Source organism: Erinaceus europaeus, chromosome 16 (genome assembly GCF_950295315.1).
Source record: "Erinaceus europaeus chromosome 16, mEriEur2.1, whole genome shotgun sequence".
NCBI lineage: Eukaryota > Metazoa > Chordata > Mammalia > Eulipotyphla > Erinaceidae > Erinaceus > Erinaceus europaeus.
In genome coordinates this window covers 21,990,745-22,017,111 of record NC_080177.1, presented here as the reverse complement: position 1 = coordinate 22,017,111, position 26,367 = coordinate 21,990,745, and the positions used below count along the sequence as shown (strand labels likewise).

At 38.1% G+C, this 26,367-nt stretch overlaps 1 protein-coding gene across 8 annotated transcripts in view; it reads left to right on the top strand.

The window, feature by feature from the left end:
• Nucleotides 1-26,367, top strand: part of PEAK1 (pseudopodium enriched atypical kinase 1) — a 303,174-nt gene that overhangs the window by 26,234 nt on the left and 250,573 nt on the right. For 6 of the 8 annotated variants that reach the window (XM_060174716.1, XM_060174714.1, XM_060174713.1 and 3 more), the window contains exon 2: nucleotides 23,687-23,750. The exons of the other annotated variants lie outside the window; for them this stretch is intronic. The gene's annotated coding sequence lies outside the window, so the exon portion shown is untranslated. The remainder of the gene's footprint in view (nucleotides 1-23,686; nucleotides 23,751-26,367) is intronic. 8 annotated transcript variants of the gene reach the window in all.

Here is a 26,367-nt window from a genome sequence, read left to right as displayed (position 1 = left end):
GAGAACTCTAATTATCCCCCAAGAAGGCTGTACTCAATTTGATAGTGTCATGATTTTTAATATTTGAAAGTTCCAGAATTGCTGCTATGGGATGTAGCTCTTCCACCTCCTTCCTGCTTTTGCTTGTACACTTGAGTGAATATGATGCTCTGCTTCGTACGTAGATACCCAACTAGCTCAGATTGAAATACTTATTGTCACCACATATCTTGTTGTGTTACTATGTTTGAATTTTCATTATTTCCTGGTTTTGAATCCCAGCTCTGCCAAAGTTGTATTTTTAATTTTTTAACTGGGTATCTAAATGAGATGTATATATAACCTTCCATTTGTGGTCAAAATTTTACTACTGACTAGGACATACAGGGAGACTGTAACACACTGAACCTTAAGGCTTGACTCTCCCTGTCCTATTTTGCACCTTCTTTTTCCTGCCCAAATTATTCTAGTCAGATTTCTATTATACTTTCACCTTGACGGTTTCTTTGATAATATTGCAGTGATATAATTTGTAGTCTGCCCTTGAACTGAGATCAGAATTAGGAAGTACACTCAGTACTCTAGGTGGCAAAGTTCTGGGATGGTCTGTAAGAGAATTACTTTGGTGATAACATATACTTTTTTTTGTGTTTACCCATTAGTTTATCAAGTACACTTTACTGTGTACTGTAGATTTGTTAGATCTCTTTCCCTATAATTTTCCCTATAATTTGAAAATGACAGATAACATCTTCTACTTACAGATAAGAAGAACCTCAAGACCCCGAAAGGTTAAATAATTTACCTGGGGTTGCACAGCTGTTTACTGATTGTTGATTTATGCCACAACTTTTTTGCATTCAGAATTTGCAAGATGGATCCCAGAGTTAGGGTCACAATTTCTTTCTACAAATGGTGTATCTAGTGCTGGAGAGATGCTCACTATGTAGGCTCAGATAGTATTTGATTGTCCTGTTTATCACTAGGATAAAATTACATGACTTTCCTTTTCTCTGAAAAGGAAATAAATGTTCTTCTCAGGCCTTATTTCATACAATTAATTTTTGTCCATGTCCTCCGCAGACTGATACATCCATTCATCCGTCCGTCTGTCCATCCATCCATCCATCCGTCCATCCATCCATTCACTCAATATTTATTTATTTCCAGAACACTCTCATTTCTGGCTTATTGTGTGGCCTGGGACTTCTGAATCTTCAGGAATGAAAATTTTTTTTGCATAACTACTATGCTATGCCCCCCACTAGTTTATGAAAGAGATATCTGAGATGCCTTAGAAAAGATTCTTTTGGGTTTACATCTTTAGTTGAGGAAAATGAAGATTATGATATAAAACTAATTGAAGTGAATGTGATAACTAGAATACCCACATAACTTTCTTTATTCACTAGATGTTTATTGAATTTTTAGTTATATGATATTTTAACCTAGAGGGTACTGTTGGATTTTTCATTTGAAAATTGCTTTACAGTAAAACACAATTGAAAATATCACAATTGGTACTTGGAAAACTTAAGTATTTTTAAATACTCATAGATTTTTTTTCCCACTGAAAAACTCTTTAGCAGAAATAATGGTATGCCAATAGACTTCTGTTATTATTCAACCACCAGATGAGAACATCATTAATACTTAGTAATAGTAATCAGGGTGGTGGTGGGTATAGAAACTTCACGTTTTCAGTCTGAGAGGGTTATATCTTCATTTGAGTTGCTGAGTCAACTCTGCTGGGCATTATAGAAAAATGTCTTTTATGTATAGGTTCCAAGCATCACATCCATTTAACCCTGTGATTGTAGAGCACAGGTGAGCATAGTACCATGTAACCTGCACTTTGGGCATGACTATGTTTCTTTCTTTCTTTCTTTCTTTCTTTCTTTCTTTCTTTCTTTCTTTCTTTCTTTCTTTCTTTCTTTCTTTCTTTTTGTCTCCAGGGTTATTGCTGGGGCTCGGTGCTTGTACTACAAATCCACTGCTCCTGGAGGCTCCCCCTGGCCCTTTTGTTGCCCTTGTTTATTGTTGTTATTGTTGTTGTTGCTATTGCTGTTATTGTTGTTGGATAGGACAGAGAGAAATGGAGAGAGATGGGGAAGACAGAAAGGGGGAGAGAAAAGAAAGATAGACACTTGCAGACCTGCTTCACCGCTTGTGAAGCAACGCCTCCTGCAAGTGGGGAGCCAGGGGCTTGAACCGGGATGCTTGCACCCTTGCTTGTGCTTTGTGCCATGTGTGCTTAACCTGCTGCGGCTACCGCCCAACCCCCCCACCCCCAGCATGACTGTGTTTCAATAAAACTTTATTTATTCCATATTAGCTCTTGAATGGTCCATAGAGGGCACTTATTTGATGAAAACAATTGTTCAGCTTCCTGATAGAGTTGATTGTTAACTTACAGAAATCACAGTGGTATTTATATAAAAATAAAAAGCAGTCATTTGAAATAGCACAGCTTCTACAGCCATTCTCACAGGGACTCCAGCTTTCAGAATGGCATAATTTTGCTCTCAGTGCATACTTTGAAAAGAGTTTTGCATAATGTTTTATTAATTTGAAAGTTATTATTTGTTAAGCTTCAATGCTGATTTTTTTCTTTTTATATTTAAAAATTATAAAAAGAAAATTCAGTATTTTTCAAGAGAAAACTACTCAATACTTAAGTAGTTATTTGCCAGATCATATTTTGGGTAGAACTTCTATTTTTAACTGACATCTGGACTTAAGTTTGCCAAAACCTGATTACATCTGGAAGGAAAATGGCATTGTTGCTATTTCCTTTGCATGAGAACATCTAAAACAGGTGGCTTGGCAGCAGGGTAGAAGTAAAGGTAAATGGAAAAAATAGAATGTCTTCTGAGCTTGTGTTTTTTTGTAGTAAATTTCCAATCTAGTTATGCTGTGTCTTCTTTTACTCTCCTATTTAGAATGCCTATTTCTTTTTCCTTTTTAATTTTTTATTAGTGATTTAATAAAATTGTAAGTTAATAGCAGTGTGATTCCATATGGTTCTCACCACCAGAGTTCAGTGTCTCCATTCCCTCTATTGGAAACTGACTAGTTCTCCCAATGTCACAGATATGGGTTGATTTTGTAAATATCTATCTGTATGTCTCTCTTCCTCTCCCCCCCATTTTTTTTTTGCCCACTTTTTCAATGGTCCTGCCTTTACTTCATTTCTAAGTCACCCCTATACCTATTATTACTTTTAGGTGTCTTTCCTTTTTCCCTCTTATCTCTCAATAAGAGAAACAGTTCCTGGCTTCCTCTGGTGTTTTCCAGATTGCTTCCTTTCAGTGGTGGTGTAAAAAGAAAATTCCTGGTGACAAATGCTTCAGGTCCTGCTGGAATGGGGATACAGAGTAGCCCTCTGGTTTTCATCTGCTATTATTTATCCCCCTAGGAATATGGACCAAAATTGTTTTGGGGTGCAGAAGGTAGGAGTTCTGACTTCTGTAGTTGCTTCTTTGCTGGACATGGACATTGGCAGGTCAATTTATAACCCCAGCCTGTTTCTGTTTTCCTGTAGTAGATTAGTAGATTTTTCCTCTAGTAGATTCCCCTAGTAGATTTCCCCTAGTAGCTCTGGAGAGGTGAGGATCCAAGAAGCACTGGGAGATCATCTGCCCACTGAAGTCAGGATGGAATCATAGTAACATTTGCAAGTTAGTGGCTGAAAGACAGTAAGATAGAAAACAAGACAAAATGTTTAGACAATGAACCATAAAGTAGGAATAGAGCAGATGAAAGTAGAGACCTTAGGATAGAAGGAAGCTAGGAAGTCTTTTTTAGGTATTGTTTCTAGGAGCTCATGTCATAGTAATCTTTGCTTCAGCTTGATAGCTACCATAGGGGTGGACTAGGAATATGGTCTAGGAAGATGGTGCCAGATTTGAGAATAGAATTAGGAAGCAGGATTAGGGCAGAGAATTGCTTACACACTTAAAGAAGATAGATAAATGCAATTAACTGTTTACCACATCCATCTAACCCAGGGCCTGTATCTATTCATAGTTAGGATGGGAGCCTGCACAATCTCCAAGTACCTGTCAGACTGAGCTCACAGTCCACGGTCACAGTTGGGAACATTCTAGGCTGCACTCACTTCAGAACCAATCTTCCTCCAGTGGGAGAGTAGATGACCCAGAGAGTGGGGCAGTCTCTACCATTGACAGTACATAGTGAGGGTACAGTCCTGAGGAAGCCCACAAAAGGGCTTATGATGACATTCCCAGTGGTATGACCAGTGATGAATAATATCTTTATTTTCTACAGATTCTATTACTCTCAAATAAAGGAAATTATACTAGTATGAACTCATTATCTTATCTTTCTTTTTGACTATGATCATAAATCTTTTTGCTAGAATTTAACCTGATTCAACTTGGTTAATATTTTTTATCTATAATTTATATTTTATGGTGTTTGAATCCATGTATGTCTGCATGAGATGAGTATATCTATATTTTTAGAGCAGGAATATGACTTATGGTGTACCAGATAACTTGGAAAATGTTTTTATTTTTTATTCTGTGTGAATGAGAAAGTAGAAAGTGGTATGGTAAGGGATGCAGTTGGAAAGGAATGTTGTGTTTCAAACACTAAGGTTTTTTTTACCAGGCTTTGGTAAATTTACTGTCAGAACTTGCCTTTAGGGGGTTCTTGTATATATATATATATATATATATATATATATATATATATATATATATATATATATCTTCTTTGTTATCTATATCTACTACCACTATACCTTACTGCATGAGTGTGTGAGTGTGTGTGTGTGTGTGTGTGTGTGTGTGTATTTGAATGGGCTCTACCTTGAAATCTCTGTGGTTAAAAATATATCAGGATTTTTTTTTATGCTATAAGGACAGAGAAAAATATGAAGGTTACCATAAAATAAAGCTCTGAGATTAGGAGCTTAAAACTCTTGGCACTGAATCTAGCTTTGCTACTATTTTGGCACAGCAGTTCTTTATTTGTAGTCTCACCTCCAGGATAGATAGATAGCATTGGGTTCTTAGACCCTTGCTTTTTTTTTTTTTTTCCTTACCTTTTTAAAACACTAAGCTGAGGATGGAGATGTAGGTAGGCGTAGATGGAGAAGGCAAACTAGCTAGCTAACTGAGAGCAAAGTGACAATAATTGCTAAATGAGTACTTCTTGAAATTATTTCTCGTAGTGGTATTTTGGAAGAAAATACTGGGATCCCAAGGTGTTGTGATAGAGAAAGAAAGTGGTTGGATTTTCAGGCATCCTGTAACTTAGGTGGAAAATTCAGACCTTATGACTTCCAAGTGAATTCTTGAAGCCCTCTTTTATTCCATCAGGCAATTTAAGAAAATAATTACTTGCATCTGCCTTATTCCCTAGATGACTGAAATCTGTAATTGAAAAGGTGAAGCTTGTGTATAATTTTAGACTCAGGTCCTCTTTATGATCTCAATAGCCATTGCCTTATTCTGTATGGGCCAATTATCATCTCATGTTGAGTCAATCTGCTTGCTTCCACTAATTCCCACCTATAATTGCAGATTATTTTATCATTTTATTAATCGTAAAACATGATTCTCATTATGTTATTCCTTTAACGTAAAATTCCATAGCATTTTGCTATTGCTTATTTAAAATTTTTTTAATTAATTATTTTTAAAATTTTTATTTATTTATTATTGGATAGACATAGAAATTGAGAGGAGTGGGGGAGGTAAGGAGGGAGAGGAAGACAGAGAGACGCCTGCAGTCCTACTTCACCACTTTTTAAAAAATTTCTTTATTGGGGAATTAATGTTTTACATTTGACAGTAAATACAATCTTTTGTACATGCATAACATTTCTCAGTTTTCCATATAACAATACAATCCCCACTAGGTCCTATGTCATCCTTCTTGGACCTGTATTTTCCCCACCCACCCACCCCAGAGTCTTTAACTTTGGTACGATACGCCAATTCCAGTTCAGGTTCTACTTGTGTTTTCTCTTCTGATCTTGTTTTTCAGCTTCTGCCTGAGAGTGAGATCATCCCATATTCATCTTTCTGTTTCTGACTTATTTCACTTAACATGAATTTTTCAAGGTCCATCCAAGATTGTCTGAAAACGGTGAAGTCACCATTGTTTATAGCTGAGTAGTATTCCATTGTGTATATATACCACAACTTGCTCAACTACTCATCTGTTGTTGGACACCTGGGTTGCTTCCAGGTTTTGGCTATTACAAATTGTGCTGCTAAACATATGTGTACACAGGTCTTCTTGGATCTTCACAGATCTTCTTGGGTGTGTTGGGTTCCTTAGGGTATATCCCCAGGAGAAGAATTGCAGGGTCATAGGGTAGGTCCATTTCTAGCCTTCTGAGAGTTCTCCAGACTGTTCTCCACAGAGGCTGAACCAATTTACATTCCCACCAGCAGTGCAGGAAGGTTCCTTTGACTCCACAACCTCTCCAGCATTTGCTGCTATTACCTTTTCTGATGTATGACATTCTCACAGGAGTGAAGTGGTATCTCATTGTTGTCTTTATTTGCATTTCTCTGACAATCAAAGACTTGAAACATTTTTTCATGTGTTTCTCTGCCTTTTGGATCTAATCTGTGGTGAATATTCTGCCCATGTCCTCCCCCCATATTTGGATGTGGTTATTTGTTTTCTTATTGTTGAGTTTGGCAAGCTCTTTTGTTCTTTTTCTTCCCTGTAGGCTATGGGAGTCTGAGGGCTTTTAAACTGTAAGTAGGCTTCTTAGCTTAATCAGTGACTCCTGAGCAAGAGATAAAGCAGGGTGGGACAGAGATAATCCAGTGGTTATGCAAAGAGACTTTTTCAGCCCCACCGATAGGCCACTGAGGTATAGATCCTCTCCTGAGTTTCCTTGTTAGTTCTCTGTCCCCTGGTGTCAGCACAGGGCTTCCCTGCCGCTGCTCCAGATTCTGGGGGCAGTAGCAATGGAGACTCACAGTTTCATTTGGTGAGTCTTAGGGGAGTCCTCTCCTCCCTTCAGCTGTCCCCTTGTTGGTGAAACAGATGGAGGTGTTGTCTCAACTTGTAAAGTGCTAGACTGTTATCAGCCACTTAATCTCTTCCTAAGCTCCTCTCTTTCCAGGAACCACACTCACCAAACACACACCGGTGATTTGGTGGGTTCCTGACTTGGTGGGTTCCTGAAGTCGTTCTAGTCCTGTCTTGTTGCAGTCCCAGGTGGTCTCCTTTGGTATTCCTAGTTGACTAGGGAGTTAGAGGAGAGAAACACAGCTGCTGCTGCTCTGTAGCCCTGCCTCTGGAAGTCTTATTTTATTTTTGTTTATAAAAAGGAAACACTGACAAAAACTGTAGGATAAGAGTGGTACAACTCCACACAATTCCTACCACCAGAACTCTGTATCCCATCCCCTCCCCTGATAGCTTTCCTATTCTTTATCCTTCTGGGAATATGGGTCCAGGGTCATTATGGGATGTGGAAGATGGAAGGTCTGGCTTCTGTAATTGCTTCCCCAGAGAACATGGTTGTTGACAGGTCGATCCATGCTCCTAGCTTTTCTCTCTCTCTTTCCCTAGTGGGTTGGTGTTCTGGGGAAGTGGGGCTCCAAGACACATTGGTGGAGTCATCTGTCCAGGGAAGTCTGGTTGGCCTCATATTAGTATCTGGAACCTGGTGGCTAAAAAAAAGAGTTAATATACAGAGCCAAATAAATTGTTGACTAATCATGAACCTAAAGGCTGGAATAGTTTATATGAAGAGTTGGGAGGGTTGTGTCTCCATTTTGTTGATCCTTAGTAGGCCTATTTTAGTTATATTCCAAAGAGCCCATGACTATACTATTTTTTTTTTCCCCTGAGCCTGACATCTGATATGTAGGTGGATCCAAGTTATTGTCTGAGGAGATGATGTCATGGCTGGAAAATGTACTAGAGTCCTGAGATTCCCAAACAGACATGATGGGCCTAGACCTCGAATAGATCCCTCTCTCCATTGTTACTAGTCATCTCTATCAGGAACAACAAAACAGAATTCTTTGTGGGCCCCCATAGGACCTTGCCCTCAATGTGGATCAATAATGGAGAGAATGTTCCATCCTCTGAAGGGAGGCTGGGCAACATACTCTATACTACACCTGAGGAAGATGGGTCTTGAAATTGGGGCAGCTTGGAACATTCCTACTCATGACCACAGAATGTGAGCTCAGATCTACAGGAATGCAGAGGTCACATAGGCTCCTAAGCTGAATATGGTACCCGGATCATATCAAATCAATGAGGTTTACAGTCAACAATATTTATACACTTTTCTCATATTTGGGAGCTACTCTCTTCCCTGATGCAGCTTTCTGGTCCTTTTCCCAGCCTATTATCTTTATTTTTATTGGATAGCTATGACCAGAAATTGAATGGAAGGGGAAGATAGGGAGAGAAACAGAGTTACCTGCAGCCCTGCTTCACCACTTGTGAAGCTTTCCCTATTAAGCAGGTGGGGACTGGGGGCTTAAACTGAGATCCTTGTGCACTGGAACATGTGTGGTCAACCAGGTGCACTACCGCCCAGCCACAAATTTTGCTATCTCTGTGGCCTCCATAGAACCTCTGCTATGTTCTCTGTGAGTGGTGAAAGGAAAGCTTGCAATTATACTAGGAAATCTAGTATTTTGTTGTTGTTGTCAATGAGACTTCACTGTACTAGACTGACTTTTTCCTGTGTAGAAAGAGAGAACGAGACAGAGGGAAAGACACTGTGGCACTGAAGCCTCCTTCAATACAGTGGGGCCTGGGCTTGAACCTGGGTTATGTGCATGACAGAGCAAGTGCACCATCCAAGTGAGCTATCTTTATGGCCTGGGAAGTGAGTCTTACTTGCCAAATCATTAAGTTTCACTGTATAAATAAAATGTCTTTATTTGACAAGTATCTTTCACCTTTTTAAAAAGATTTTTTTAATATTTATATATTCCCTTTTATTGCCCTTGTTATTTTATTGTTGTAGTTATTATTGATGTCATTATTGTTGGATAGGACAGAGAGAAATCGAGAGAGGAGGGAAGACAAAGACGGGGAGAGAAAGATAGACATCTGCAGACCTGCTTCATGGCCTGTGAAGCGACTCCACTCCAGGTGGGGACCCAGGGCCTTGAACCAGGATCGTTACGCTGGTCCTTGCACTTTGTGCCACCTGCGCTTAACCTGGTGCGATACTGCCTGACTCCCAAGTATCTTTCACTTTGAAATCACCTATGAAATAAATCTTTCATGGATGGTTGTGTGATTGAAGGCAACAGTCATGGTGAATACAACATTCCAGGCTTCCCAGCAATACCTATCCATCTGCCATTGGTAGATGCTTATCTTTGAGGGACAAATAATTGTTACTTAATAATTGATTTTCTTGAATCTTTTTTGACAATTGGAATATGTACATGAGAAACAGAAAGAGGATAAAAAGGAATCTTGTCATTAAAGATGACTTATCTCCTCTCCTACCTTCCAACATCTGACTTGTCAGCACCACTACTCAGTTCTCATTTTAGCTGCAGTAGTCATTCTAGTGGTCTGGCAGGTTTTGGGGTTCACTAGCCAGATGATGCAAACATCAGTCAGACCTGTGAGCATTCCCATTCTCTATTCCTGCTAGGGCTGATTGTGCTGTTTATCTACGTTGGACCAGAAGGTCTTTCTGAAAAGTCAGTGTATCATATAGTAAAACAAATACGATTGAAGTTAAAAGCAAAACCAAAGTGTGTGTGGTTGGGGTGGGGGGCTGGAGAGGGGAAGCTGAGTTTATTCATTTGACAGACAAGGACGCATAATAAAAAAATTCGCTGGATAATTGTTAAGGAAGGAAGATCTGATTTTTCTTTTAGGTACTGGGAGGAGCAGGAATGTAGGTTATTCTCACTAGGGATTTTAAATTAGCAGTCTGGACAGGATGGAATGAATTCTTAGATCCATATGTGATTGTTTAAAACAGGTTTTACTGGGGTCCCAAGACAGCTCACCAGGGGAGATACCTGCTTTGTCACACACACCACCCAGGTTTGAACTCTGCCCCTCCTGCCTTGTCAGGAGATTTGTGCTCTGTCTTTCCTTGGTCCTTTGTCTGTCTAAAAGAGTCAGTCCAGAGTGGTGAAGCACCATGTGACTCCCCCTCCCCCTCCTCCTCCTCCCAACACTCCACATAACAAAAAAGGTTCCCATTGTATTGGCAACATTTTGTTTTGATATCACCCACAAAAAATGCTACTATATACATTGAGTACTTTAGTAAGTGCTTTTATAGGTTGGGTGGTAGCATACATGTTACAGTGTGCAAGGACCCCAGTTCATGCCTCCAGTCCCCAGCTGCAGGAGAGCTTTTCACAAGCAATGAAGCAATGCCCTAGGTGTGTGTCTGTCTTTCACCGTATTTTCCCTCTCTCTCAATTTCTCTCTCTCTATCCAATAAATAAATAATAAAAAAATTAAATGTTATTACCTGCTTTCTTTTTTAATTTTTTTAGTATGTTGTTATTGTCTTTTTAATTTTATTTATTCGGTAGATACAGTCAGAAATTGAGAGGGGAGAAGGAGATAGGAGAGAGACTGTCATGAAGCTTCCCCCTGCAGGTGGAGACTGGGAATTCAGCACCAGGTCTTTGCACATTATAACATGTGCTCTCAACCAGGTGTGCCACCACCTGGGCCCCCCCCCCCCCCCGCTTTCTTTTAAAACTGGTTTTCAAAGAGTATAGGGTTTTATATGTAATGATATTACATTTTTGTTATGTAAATATACAACTTGGGATATATTCACATGGTTTCTTTAGTGTCTCTTTAATACATGAAGACTTGTACTTTTCAGTTTTCTCTTCAGGAATGACTCACACTCTGTTATGACTTTTGACCATATGAAGAATGCTAATTTAAGGTACTCTGAGAGTGGACTTTAAGTAATTTTGATCCTTCTGGGAAGGCCTTGCTATAGATAAATACTTCTCAAATCTTTGAATATTGGTTAAAATATGTGATACTCAACTGCTTTTATTTCTTTGGAGAAATTGTTGACATTGTCTTGGATTTCTTAGTACTATTATAAATTGCATGTTTTTTTTCCTCATAACTTAACTGAATACAGATCATTATCATTATAACTTGTAAACAACCAAAAAAGATTGCAGTATTTTTTGGTGAGTTCCATTTAGCAGATATAGAAATCTGAAGGCAAGTTCATTAACAGTCTTAGCTTAGTCATAGTTGTTTTTTACAGGTCCAGGTTACAAGGTGGGAATGGAGAAGGAAAGCAAACTCCTTGTACTTCTTAGACATAGTCCATTGCAGTGAACATGTTTGTATTTGGCTAGAGACATGCTGATGCCCTCTTTTCTGTAAATGGTGTGTAAATTAATAAACAGAATTCTTGGTAGCAGAGATGGACGATCTTTTTCTGCTCATATTTAATATCCAGGACCATTTAATGACATTGCAAATGTATCTGGATTTATTTGATTCCTAGTTGAGTTTTTTTTTTTTAATTTATAAAAAGGAAACATTGACAAAACCATAGGATAAGAGGGTTACAATTCCATACAATTCCCACCACCAGAACTCCATATCCCATCCCCTTCCCTGACAGCCTACCCATTCCCTAACCCTCTGGGAGTATGGACCCAAGGTCATTGTGGGATGCAGAAGATGGAAGGTCTGGCTTCTGTAATTGCTTCCCTGCTGAACAGTTCTAGCCATACTCACGGCCTGCCTCTCTCTTTCCCAAGTGGGGTGGGGCCCTGGGGAAGCGGAGCTCCAGGACACATTGGTGGGATTGTCTGTCCAGGGAAGTCTGGTTGGCATCATGCTAGCATCTGGCCTAGTTGAGTTTTTCACATGCCTATTTTCTGGGGTCAAGGAGAATTGGCTGTGTGATTAAAAAAAAAAAAGAATTCATTTTAACAAATAAGTGTACAGTGGTACTAGCACACTAAAACCACTAAGACATACAGTGCTGTTGTTGTAATTTTACAGTACACAGTAGAATTAATAATGCATTTAGAATGTCAATAAAAGGAAAGTTTTGCTAAGATGAATGAAATAAGGTGTAATTAGATTCTGCTTACCGTAGTCAAAATTAAACATGGCTTATAGTATAAATGATAGTATTAATAATGAAAGTAAAGATTTCTGGGCATCAGAGTTAGGTGCCTGCCTTGCATTCAGCATGGCCCAGGTTTAAGCCTAAGCTCCACGTAGGAGATGGCACTGGCACCAGGAGAAATTACATTTCTCCCTCTCTGTTTCTCTTATCTGAATGAAATAGCTACCTGGGAATAGTGAAATCAAACACATATTAGGTCTTAACACTACAAACAAATAAAAACAAAAGATTTCTGGTTACTGTGCCTATGAATTCCATACTGTGGGTCATTTAATGTAAAGTTTAGTTATGATTTAAATTACTCATATAGATCAAGAAAAAGAAGAACATCTTTCATTACTTTACTAACAAAATGAAATAACTATAGAAATCTGTTTTGGAAGTCGGGCTGTAGAGCAGCGGGTTAAGTGCAGGTGACGCAAAGTGGAAGGACTGGCATAAAGATACCAGTCGAGCCCCTGGCTCCCCACCTGCAGGGGAGTCGACTCGCTTCACAAGCTGGGAAGCAGGTCTGCAGGTGTCTTTCTCTTCCCCTCTGCCTTCCCCTCCTCTCTCCATTTTTCTTTGTCCTGTCCAACAACAATGATATCAATAATAACAACAATAATAACTACAACAATAAAGCAACAAGGGCAACAAAAAGGAATAAATAAATAAATATTTTTTAAAAAGAAATCTATTTTGGAGCTTAGCTTTACACAAGTGAAATAATAGTGACAAATCATTTACTTAATTTTTATGATAGACATTGTTATAACAGATCTAGTTCAGTATTTAGATGCACAAAGGTTTAGGAATTATAATAGGCAGGCAAGTTTTTCTTTTTACACTCATCTGGAAAGTAGTAACTTGTTCAAATTATAGGTTGGTTGTCTGATACAATTGAGGAAGTTTAACTTTCAGCTCAGTTCGTCCAGTCATGGGCATTATTGTGCTAGAAAAAATAAATTATGTACAGATTTTTATGTGTACAAGCTCAGCAAGTTTTATTAGGTCAAGTAAAGAAGATAGACTAAGATTAAAAAAAAACAAAACAACTTATCAGGCGTCAGCTAGTGGTGCACCTGGTAGAGAGCACATGTTACCATGTGCAAGGATTCAGGTTCTATCCCTCAGCCCTCACCAGCAGAGGGAAACTTCAGGAGTGGTGAAGTTGTGCAGCAGGTGAATCTCTTTCTGTCAGTCTACTTCCCCTTTCCTCTCAGTTTCTGTCTGTCTCTATCCAATAAAAAATATTTAAAAAATACTTAACAGACTGGGGAGATAACATAGTGGTTATGCTGGAAGACCTTCATGCCAGAAGCACCAAAGGTTCAGTACCAAACTAGAAATCAGAGTTTATGTACAAAGCACAAGGACCTGCTCCAGGATCCTGGTTTGAGCCCCTGGCTCCCCACCTGCGAGGTGTAGGGTTGGGTCCCTTCACAAGCAGTGAAGCGGGTGTCTTTCTCTACCTCCCCCTATTCTTTGTTGTATGCTTTACATTGGGTAGTTCTTCCCCGCCAAGAGAATTGCATCAGTCCTGTTAATTTCGCGGCCGGCTTGGCCCCGCCCCAAGGAAGTCCGAGAGTTCCTGAGTTCGAGAGTTTCAGAGTTACAGAGTAAGAGAGAGTTCCACAGTGGAAGAGTTTCAGAGGGTTCCCCAGTACGAGAGTTCCAGAGTTCCAGAGTTCCAGAGTTGGAGAGTTCCTGAGTTCAAGAGTAAGAGAGAGTGTTTGTGCCGCCGCAAAGAGACAGCAGAGTTCTGTTTGGTCATTAGTTTGTCTTTGTTTGTGAATCATTGTTCCTGAATAAAGAAATACAGCTTCCCTGCCCAGCCGTTGTCTCTGCGTCTCTGTTACCCGCCGTGAAGCTAGCCCGGCCAGCCAGAGCCCGCCGAATTTTAACAACAATTCTCTTAATTTCTCTCTTTCCTATCCAGTAAAATGGAAAAAATTGCATCCAGGAGCAGTAGATTCAATGATAACCCTGGAAGCAAAAGAAAGAAGTAGAGAAAGAAAGGAAGAAACGGTCATATCTCAGAGTTTAGCAGTGTTCCGGTAGTAATAATGATGATGATAATAATCACAAATTTATGAGCATGAGAGAGGCTAGAGCACTGTTCTGGTATATGCAGTGATGGCTATTGGTAGTGGCGCCTGACATATGCAAATCCCGATTAGAGATAATATGACAGATTAAAGGTGAAAGGTATATTGTAGGCATTCACAAATTGAGAGTTGTAAGCCCAGTCTTTTGTTTTTATCATTAAAGATGTAGTTTTATAAAGCAAAAAGGCAACAACTTCAAAACAAAAATCTTTTCAAATCATACAGTTTTTTGGTGAAGAATGTATGCTTTGCAAAGTGATTTTGTAGCTGCACTATAATGTATTTTTACAGCATCAGAATATCAAAAAGGCTTAAAAGTTTCATTATAAAGATTAAACATTAGTATTCAGTTCAGAAAAATCACTAGAAAGAGAAAAGGTTGATCTCATGATATGGTCTGATTCAAAATATTCTTCCTCTTTCTTTCCTTTTCCTTCAACATCTTCTTCCAGAGTTAGACTCAACTTAGGCTTAGACTGGTGCCTTAGATATGAAAGCCTACTGTATAAAGCCTGTGCTATCTTCCCCTTACCCCACCCATTGTAAAGCACCTTGCATTTTGTTTAGTATAGTATAATAGTACATTACTATATATAGTATATATAGCATATTATATAGTATATATGCTTAAGAAACGGCAGTTGCTGTTACTAGTACTTTCCTATTATTTGTATACATTTTCTGCTTAACTTCACATAGTGCTAATAGGGAATATTATTTACTTTAAAAGCTCAATAACATTAAGATATATTGTATTAATGGTTTTTCTTTTGTTCCTTTCTTGTTTCTCATTTTAATAATTACAAAATATCAGGCTGGCATTCTTCAATCTGTTCTGAATGAGCTTAATATAAGACATTTTTTTGAACTTTTTTTTTTTTACTTTCTAGATTTTAAAAATTATTTATGTGTTTTTAGATAGAGACAGAGAGAGTGAAAGAGACAACACCACCAAAGCTTCCTTCCATGCTGTGGGGCCATATTCAAACTTGAGTCACACACAGGGCGACCAGTATAGCACACTATCCAAATGAGGTATTTCACCAGCCCTAGATTGTTTTTATTAACATAGTATGTCATACCACATCATTTTACTAAAGACTGGTTTTAGGTTAATGGGACAGTATTGGAATTAGACTTTTAAAGTTCTCTCTCCAAAGATATTGCTATTGCTCTTCCCTTTCATTGCTACTTGTAATAATATGATTTTAGAGCTCTTTGAAACTCCCTAGAATATGAGTAAAAAATGATTGAGTAGTCTAAAATAGTCTATCACCATTTATAAGTCCAAAATTATCATTAAATCTATATATTCATTCTTCTTTCAGCTGCATACCTTCTCCCTGGTGGATTTTTTCTAAAGATTGTATCACCACCTTAGTAGTTGTCACAGGAACTTGAGTTTAATGTGATATATATTTTATTGATGGCTTTCAAATGATCACCATGCATTATTGAACATTTAATTATTAAATTATAAAGGTGATAACTTGAAGTCTGATTTTACATACTCAGTAAATTTTCTGTGACTAGAAAATTCTCTTACGGTGTTCTATTTATAATTAATATGCCAAGTTAAACTAATTAGAAGTATCTGAATTCCCTAGTAAAATCAGTAATTAGACATGTGATCCATAATTAACTGACTCTCCTCATTCTTGCCTCTCCATCTACTTCTGAAATAATCACTTGTGTTCTTCCTTAATGACACCTGCCTTCTCATCCAAGCCTGATTAGTTCAGTAGTGATGGCTTGTGGTATCCTTAGAGTGTGGTTCTATAGGAACTTTACTTAGTAATGTAAACAAAACATTTGAGTCATATGCTCTATGTAAAATATCACACCAAAGATTTTTGCCCATACTATCAAACTAAGCATGTATTTTCTCCAAGGCTGTAGGCAAGCATAGAAAACAGATAGTTGACTTCTTTCCTGTCTTATACTTAAAAGCCTGGATTTTACCAGCCAGATAAGCATAGCCATCAATCAGTAAACATGCTCACAATTCTGGGTGAGGGTCTTGAAGGACTCTTCTGTCCTATAGAGTTTATCATACTTTGCTCTTTGGTGAGTTGTGGTGGTGGTGATGGGGCTGGGATGTGTGGAAACTGGGTTGCCAGCAAATGTCTTAGGGCTGGCTGGATTTGGGGGGACGGGGCAGAGTCTATTTACTAGCCTAACATACAGAAGTGATTTCATTCTTTAGTAAACCCATAAGGCCATACTGGTGTGTGGCAGCTGATAATTAACTCTGCCAAGAGGTGTTCCATTCTCTGTCTACAAGAGACAGAGTTATTTAGCCCATTTTGAAGAAGCTGTTAATGGGAGTATACCAAAGGAGATTACATAAGCCTTTTTGTTTTATTTTGGGAAAACCAGTAAGACTTCTGTGGTGAATAGAAATCTGTCAGAGTCAAATCTGAGCAGAAGACAAACCAAGCTGAGAAAGTAACATTTGCCAAGGCTCTGAAGCTGCAGGGTCGGGGGAGGGGGGTATACATAGTGGATTCAAAGATAAATAAGTAGGCAGTGGAAGATGAAGGTGTCTTTTTCTGACTGTAGCTTTTTAAATTCAATGAATATATTATATGTAAAGACTACATTTGTATGTATGCTGTGGGGAGACAGCATAATGGTTATGCAAAGAACTTTCAAGTCTGAGACTTGAGTTCTCAGGTTCAATCCCCAGCACCATAAGGCAGAACTGAGCAGTGCTCTGGTAAAAAAAACAAAAAACAAAAAACTACATTTGTGGGGCTGGGCAATGACACACTCAGTAGAGCACACATGTCACCATGTGAGAGGACCCGGATATAAGCCCCATGGTTCCCACCCGCAGAGGGGAAGTTTCCCAAGGTGTAAAGCATTGCTGTAGGTTTATCTCCCCACCCCCACCCTTTTATCTGCTCCTTCCTTCTTAATTTCTCTCTGCCCTATCCAAAAAAAGAAAGAGGAAAAGAAAACCACATTTGTATATTTGAAAATGTTCCATTTTGGGGAGAGAATTGTAAGGCTGATACTTACTTTCTTCAGCTATATCTGAACTATTTTAGGCATAGGGAAAGAAGGAAGAATATGACTTGGTAGAGCAAAGGTGCCACTAAAATGTCTTTTGTGGTACTATAATTAGGCTACTTGGACAGTGCACTGCTTCGCTGTGTGCACAACCCTGGCTCAAATTCAACCCCTACAGTATTGAAGGAAACTTCAGGAAGGAAACTTCTTTTATTCTCTCCAACTCTCTGTCTCTATCTGAAAGAGTTAGCCTGGCACAGAGAAGCCCTGGAGAGACAGAGTTAGGAAAGAGAGAGAGAGAGAGAGAGAGAACTCATTCTATTAATTGAGAAACTTCTTTTTTTTTTTTGCCTCCAGGGTTATTGCTGGGGCTCAGTGCCTGCACCATGAATCCATTGCTCCTGGAGGCCATTCCCCCTCCCCTTTGTTGCCTTTGTTGTTGTAGCCTTGTTGTGGTTATTACTGTGTTGTTGATGTCGTTCGGATGTCATTCGTTGTTAGATAGGACAGAGAGAAATGGAGAGAGGAGGGGAAGATAAGAGGGGTAGAGAAAGATAGACACCTGTAGACCCGCTTCACCACCTGTTAAGCAACTCCCCTGCAGGTGTGGAGCTGGGGGCTGGAACCGGGATCCTTCTTCTGGTCCTTTTGCTTTGCGCCACATGTGCTTAACCCGCTGCACTACCACCTGAGAGACTTCTAATGAGCAAACACAAATTCAAACAGATTGAAGATGATAGTTCTCTTAATGGCATAAAACTGTTGCCCACGAGGTTTTCTGGCTGACATCATGAGACTTAATTTTGCTTAATGGCTATGGAAGCCTACAAATTCAAATGTGCAGAAAAATGTAGTAAATTACTGGCCTGTCAGATTCCTGTTGCTTGTCATCTTTTATCTGAATAGCAGCTTTTGTTTCTAGCCTGTCAGGAGCAAGTATGTGGACTCCTTCAAGGTTGTATTTGTATATGCTTGAATAATTCAATTCAGAACCATCTAAATATAGCACATTGACAACAGTGAGGCCATGTATCTTAGACTTGTGTAACTTGGGGAACATGTCTATAGATACCTCTTCTCATTTCTGAGAGCTCTCCGAATATGTCAAGCATTTGTAGTGGTCTAAGTTATGCTTTTATTGCTAGAGGTGATGAGTTACATGTTTGAAATATAATAAAGTCCTATGGAGAGCAGAGAAAATACTTTACCCATGACTGTTCAACTTTGTTCAACTCAGTGTTTTGAAAGTACCTACTGTGTACTAGGAACTACTATGTGGAATAGACAGGTGAACATCTGTGGTTTTTTTGAGTGTCAGATTAGGTGATTTTCTCCCATAAGCTATATTTAGTAAAAATATCTGGCATGTTGGTGTGCATGTAGTATTATAACTAAGGCTATAACAAAGAGTTAAAGTACTTGTGAACAGACCATATGTTTCAAAGATGATTATGAAATAATAATAATTGCTTTTTGATAACTTCAGTTTTATATCATTTTTAATTAATACTACTTACCTCTACTTCTGAATATTATGAAAAGGGGAGTATTTTCAGTGAAGTGAATATATAACTATTGAATATAAGAATTTGAGTAGCTAGGAAAGGAAGAACTTGGCCATAGGAGATAAACAGCATACACTAAGGTCTAAAGGACAAAAAGGTCAAGGTCTCTTTTCAGGACTGTTAAGTAGATTAATTATTTTAATTTAGATATGTGACTAGAGTTGAGGGAGATGAAGCTGAGATAATGAAATAGATGACCTTTGATGCCAAGTTGGTCATATGTAAATGTTATTAATAACTCATTTTGGTATTTGATTAGCTGCATGTAAGAAGGACTCAGTGGAGAGTTAGAGAGCACACTTACTCTACAGTAGTCCTTATATATTATCAGATTAACCTCAGAGAAAGAAAAGGGAGTCAGGGTTGAGTGGATAGCTATACCTGATAAACATACACTATTCTAGCAATACTTAATAGTTATTAGTATATATAGTATAACTATTTATACTTTACATTAAGAACAGCTTAATTTTTTTTAATATTTGTTTTATTTATTTATTCCCTTTTGTTGCCCTTGTTGTTTTATTGTTGCAGTTATTATTGTTGTTGTCGTTGTTGTTGGATAGGACAGAGAGAAACGGAGAGAGGAGGGGAAGACAGAGGGGGAGAGAAAGATAGACACCTGCAGACCTGCTTCACCGCCTGTGAAGCGACTCCCCTGCAGGTGGGGAGCCAGGGTTCGAACCGGGATCCTTATGCCGGTCCTTGTGCTTTGTGCCACCTGCGCTTAACCCGCTGCGCTATAGCCCAACTCCCCAGCTTAATGTTTTTTATTTTTAGATAGATAGATAGATAGATAGATAGATAGGTAGATAGGTAGATAGATAGATAGTCACACCTCAGCATAGTTGCTTCCTTCTATATGATGGGGCCCAGACTTGAACTTTGGTTTATCCATGTTAAAGCAGCACACTATCCAAGTAAGCTCTTTTGCCAGCCCAGATTAATATTTTCTTATACAACTTATCTGAACATAAAATTTAGAAGAGTAAAATATTACATAGTTGTAACTAAGTGTAGTGATTTACTCTTTGTGACTGTTGATTTAAAATAATTTCTGAGTTAATAAGTCTCCTAGAATTTCTCTCTGCTATTTTTACTTCACATGCATTTCCTGCATTAGAGTAAGTATCTTAGATTTTTCTATTATGAAATGTTAATGAATTTTTAAATGTTTTAACTTCTGTCCCCAGAGTCTTGAGTTACCATGCTGTTGGGGGTAGGGGGAGTTGGTTATAACATGTTACGTATGCACATCTGCTATTTCTATTTGATTAATACTTTTTGCTTTTCTCTTTGTTTTCCCTGTCACATTCATCTATCTTCTGTTTCATTTATATTTTTCTACAGTGTCATAGTTTTAAACACTAGGCATTGCAGTAGTTGTAAAATTGCCTATCCTTTAAGTAAATGCTTACAACTCACAAAGATGTAACTAAATAAGTTATCAATGGCTATGATTTTTATAAACACATATTTCAGACTATGTAACACATTTCAGGTAAACATAGAAATGGTAGGCTTATTTTCAGAACGGTTAGGTAATTATTATTAAAAAAAAGTCTTTGAAGATAGCCTTGATCTACCTGACATTGCAGTGTAAAGATGAAAGAAAACCAGACATGGCTGCAGTGTGTTGATGCATGCACATTCACTGGCTATAGCAGTTCCTTGAAAGGTGAACCACGGAGAACTATGCCAAGTGCAGAAGTGTTGCTTAACCACTGTAGAATGCTGTTTGTACTGAGATGAAAATGTCTTCTACAGCAATACCACTTCTAGGCATTTATCCAGATGTCATGAAAACACTAATTTGAAGGTCTGTAAGTATCCTCATTTTCATTGTTGCATTATTCACAATAGCACAAATATGGAAGCAACCTATCTGTCCATCAACAGATGACTAGGTAAAGATGTTCTGCAAATTCAGCAAATTGAAAAGATGATATTGTGTCCTTTGGGATAAAATAGATGAAAGGAAAGGTGATTATGCTTAGTTAATTAAGTAAATGATGGACATCTTTGGGGTGGTTTCACTTAAATGTGGAGTTGAAACACATGAGTTTGGTGTTTTTCATTGAGGGGGGTAAGGACACAGAATTTTGGTGGTGCGAGTAGTGTGGAACTATACTTCCATTGTCTTGAAATTTTATAAATCACTATTAAGTTACTAATAAAAATAAGAATTATACTTGTACATGGAGGCCTGCAGTACGTACTTAGTGAACAAATTAATAAAACCACAAATTGATTATAGACTTTTTACTCTGGCTTTAAATAAAATAGTCTTCACATAAATAAAAATGTATACTTAATTGGAACCTTTTGAAAATATAGAACATAAGAAAAATTTGAATCACATGTGATCTTCATACAAAGTAAATCACTACTAATACTGTGTTTCTAGTCTTTTTCTTAGCAAATGCATTCATTACAAGTAATTCACATTACTCAGATGAGCAGTGGCTTGTCACTGAGAATTTAAAATTTTATTTTAAAAATTAGTTTTAGGAAGACATAATTTATATGCAGCACAGTGTGATGAGTTTTGACTAACATACATCTGTGTAACCATCACCATAATGAAGATATAGAACCTTCTGTTGCTTCTAAAAGGTTTTTTTTTTTTCCCTCCAGGATTATTGCTGGGTCTCAGTGCCTGCATTATGAATCCACTGCTCCTGGAGGGTATTTTTTTTCTCCTTTTGTTGCCCTTGTTGTTTATCATTGTTGCTGTTGTTAGATAGGGGCAGAGAGAAATTGAGAGAGGATGGGAAGACAGAGGGGGAGAGAAAGACACCTGCAGACCTGTTTCACCACCTGTGAGTGACCCCCCTGCCGGTCGGGAGCCAGGGGCTTGAATCGGGATCCTTATGCTGGTCCTTGTGCTTTGTGCCATGTGTGCTGAACCTGCTGCGCTACCACCTGACCCCCCCCAAAAAATAGTTTTTAAAGCCCTTTTGCAGTTAATTCTCTCTTACAGCCTTTGGCTCCAGTAACAATGGACCCTCTTTCTGTCACTGTGAGTCAGCTTTGCTTGTTCTATTGATTGAATTGAATATGCAGAGAAATTGATCAGGTAGCATAGAGTCCCCATCTCTGCCCATCACAATTTCTCATATTCAGCATTTTGAGTTTGTTAATTTAATGATTGCATATTAATTCTGACTTAACTTGGACACTTAATTTGTCTCCATTTATTTATAGTCATAATTGAATTGTTATATAGGTCTTTGGATATCTATTTTATTTTGTTATTTAGGACAGTTTTCTAGGTGAGAACCATCTGGCTATTTCTATAATCATTGTAGTAGTAGCTAGGTCTCTCAGTTGTAAACTGATTCCTAAGCTCATGCCTTGTACTGTTTCAAGTCATGTCTGTGCACATTTTGGTAGCTAAAGCAAGTACTGAAGCTTTATGAACTTGTTGATTTACTTTTAGATATTCAGATTTTTAAAATTATCTTTATTTACTTATTGGCAAGAGATAGCCAGAAATCAAGAGGAAGGGGGAGTGATAGAGAGAGAGAGAGAGACAGAAAGACACCTACAATACTGCTTCACTACTTGCAAAGCCTTCCCCCTGCAGGTGGGGACCAAGGGCTTGCACATCGTAACATGTGTAACCAGGTGTGCCCTGATTTCCAGATTTTTTCTCATGTGACACTACTATTAATGGGAAAAATGCTTTTTTCGTTTGTTTGTTTTAATACCAGAACACTGTTCAACTCTGGGTTATAGTGATGTAGGGAATTGAACCTGGGACTTTGGAGTCTCATGCCTGAGAGGCTCTTGCATTAGTATTATGCTATCTAACCCCTCTCAGAAATAATTTTCTTGAGTTGATAGCCTCTGTGTAACTCTCACCTATGTTGATATATGTTTTGATATGGTTTTTATTTCAAGAAATGAAAATGTTCATAATTAAAGGGGATGGATTGTCTAACAGAATTTAGGTTCTTGTGGCCCAGGAGGTGATGCAGTGATTAAAAGTATTGAATTCTCAAGCATGAGGTCTAGTTCTATCCTCGGCATTGCATATGCCAGAGCAATGTTATGGTTCTATTTCCTCTCATTAACATATAAATGGAAAAATCTTTTAAATATTAAAAAATAAGGTTATTTACATTCTGCTGGCTTTTAATTTAATTTATTTATTTGAAAAAAACTGACAAAACCAAAGGATAAGAGAGGTACAACTCTACACAATTCCCAGTTCCTACCACCAGAACTCCGTATCCCATCCCCTGCCCTGATAGCTTTCCCACTCTTTAGCCCTCTGGGAGTATGGACCCAAGGTCACTATGGGATGCAGAAGGTGGAAGGTCTAGCTTCTGTAATTGCTTCCCCGTTGAACATGGGCGTTGACAGGTCAATCCATACTCCCAGCCTGTCTCTTTCTTTCCCTAGTGGGGAAGGGCTCTGTGGAAGCGGAGTTCCAGGACACATTGGTGGGGTTGTCTGTCCAGGGAAGTTGGTTGGCATCATGCTAGCATCTGGAACCTGGTGGCTGAAAAGAGAGTTAACATATAAAGAGAGTTAACATATAAAGCTAAACAAATTGTTGACTAGTCATGAACCTAAAGGCTGGAGTAGTGCAGATGAAGAGTTGGTGGGGGGCAGGGGGGGTCTCCTTTTTATAATAGCTGGTAGGCCTATTTTAGTTATATTCCAAAGGGCCTGTGGCTATACTAGTAATGTTCTGGTTCTATTTCCTCTCATTAACATATAAATGGAAAAATCTTTTAAATATTAAAAAAATTAAGGTTATTTACATTCTGCTGGTTTTTAAAAGAATAGTTTGAACACAAAAGTTAAATGATCAAAGAAGAAATCTCTTGTTGAAAGAATTAAATTACCCACAGAGGTTTAATCATGTTGACTCTATCTTTTTTCTCTCTCTAATTCAGGTATCTGCCTAAACTGGAATTTAGATTGTACACATTTCTCTGTGGATTTGTTTAAAACCCTAAGGTGAGATATTTTATTAATGCACCTACTTTTTAAAATATATTTTATGAGAAAGAATTATTTCAGAAAAACTTATGATAGCACCAAATGTCTTTTCCTCTGAGAGTTGTAACAGGATGTAAATATTATACAGATATATGTATGTATGTGTATTTATATATCTAAAAATATATATTCTTTTACTTTGCAGGATATTTGAAAGAAATGAAAAGTGACAAAATTATTTTAATTGAATCTCTCATTGTTTTTATACTCAAGAATTCACATTGCTGTTTTCTGACACATTCTTGAGAAATATAGTGATATTATAAATATGTTCTTGAAAGTGAACTCTTAACTCTTAATAGTTGATTTTTAAGAGTGCCCCATACCCATCCCTGGTTATTTTCTATAGTTGCCTCTTTAGTATACTAGTAGTTTGTTTTCATAGATAGCTTTTGTGGATAGTATTCTACTCTAAAGATATCCTTTTCTTTCATAGTTTTGCTCAAGTTCTTGTCATCTGTTTTTTTTTTTTTTTGTCCTCTGTTTTTATTTATGTTTTTATTTGTTTTTCTATTTGTTGCTGTCTGGGACTGTGTGCCTGCTTAATTCAGTTTCTCTTGGCAGACTTTTTTTTTTTTTTCCCTGTTTTCTAGATCAAGGGTGAAAGACAGGGAGAGAGACAGAAAGAAGGTGTGATGCTACAGCACCACTCCACCACTGGTGAGGCTTCCCTAAGTAGGTGCTCCCATATGGTGATGAAGGTATGGCTCCAGCCTTTGCATATGTTAAAGTATTCTTTCTACCTGGTGAGCTAGCGCATAATCTCTGTTTACTTTTTATTTATTTATTATTTTATTTTATTTATAAAAAGGAGACACTGACAAAACCATAGGATAAGAAAGGTACAACTCCACACAGTTCTCACCACCAGAACTCCATATCCCATCCCCTCCCTTGATAGCTTTCCTGTTCTTTAACCCTCTGGGAGTGTGGACCCAAGGTCATTGTGGGATTCAGGAGGTAGACGATCTGATCTGGCTTCCGTAATTGCTTCCCCACTGAACATGAGCGTTGACCGGTCGATCCATACCCCTATCCCCTTTCCTCTCTTTCCCTAGTGGGGTGGGGTTCTGGGGAGTTGGAGCTCCAGGACACATTGGTGGGCTTGTCTGTCCAGGGAAGTCTGGTTGGCATCATGCTAGCATCTGGAACCTGGTGGCTGAAAAGAGAGTTAACATATAAAGAGAGTTAACATATAAAGCTAAACAAATTGTTGACTAGTCATGAACCTAAAGGCTGGAGTAGTGCAGATGAAGAGTTGGTGGTGTGTGTGTGTGTGTGTGTGTGTGTGTGTGTGTGTGTCCATTTTGTAGATAGCTAGTAGGCAATTTTTAAAAAAAATTTCTTTATTGGGGAATTAATGTTTTACATTCAACAGTAAATACAATAGTTTGTACATGCATAACATTTCCAGTTTTCCATATAACAGTACAACCCCCACTAGGTCTTCTGTCATCCTTCTTGGATCTGTATTCTCCTCCCAATCCACCCCAGAGTCTTTTACTTTGGTGCAATATGTCAATTCCAATTCAGGTTCTACTTGTGTTTTCTCTTCTAAGTAGGCATATATTTTAAAGGATCATTGTAAACCTATCCCCTCACTTTTTTACTTTTGAGTACAGTTGCTCTTTAAGGAATTCTCATCATAGTTGCCAGAATGCTCTCTTTTAGAGATAACTGTTATTATTCCACTTCATGCCTTAGAATCAATCCTCCAGTCTTTCTTACTTAGAGAATATTTTACAAACTCTTTTACAGCAATCTGTTCTTTACCCATTTTTCCATGGTACTAGAGCTCTAGGTATGTTATACACCAACATTATCTTAAAATAGCTTTATTGAGAAGTAATTTGCCTGCCATAAAATTCATACATCTATTTAAAGTGTACAATTTAAAATGCATTATACTTACAGAGTTGTGCAACCGTCACCATGATGTACTTTAGAATATTTTCATCCCTCTAAAGAGATAATAGTACTCATTAGCAGTAACTACTTAAGCTGTTAATCTTTCTTTCCTGTAATCTGCATGCTCTGCATGTCATACAACATGTGATCTTTTGTGACTGATTTTCCCCCTTAATAGAGAGCTTTTAGGATTACTGTATGCTTGGGCCTAAAGCATTCCTTTTATGGCTAGATAATATTCCATCATATGTATCAGGGGCTCAGCTCAACTGTATCGAGAAAGAGAGATTTGAGATAGAGATCTCAAGGCTGCTGACTTAAACTAGCTGACTGGGAGGTAGTTTAGGAATAGAGCATATGACTTGCATGGTAATGTCCTAAATTTGATTCCCAGCTGCAGTGATGCTTTTGGTCTCTCCCTCTCAGTGAATAAATCATTTTTTTAAAATGAAAGAAATAAACCTTTATTCACTTACTAAGATAATATAAACAAGAGGAAAAACCTGAAAACTCATGCAGAACCCTTCACCCCCTCCCCAGTACAGGGTGAGCAATGTCTCACCATTACAGGGGTGCCTCAAACAGGTTTTCTGCATTTGTGGACGTAGGGTGGGTTGGAAGGTGAAGTGGAAAGGGCTTGAGTGGAAAAATACAGAGTGTAAGTAGA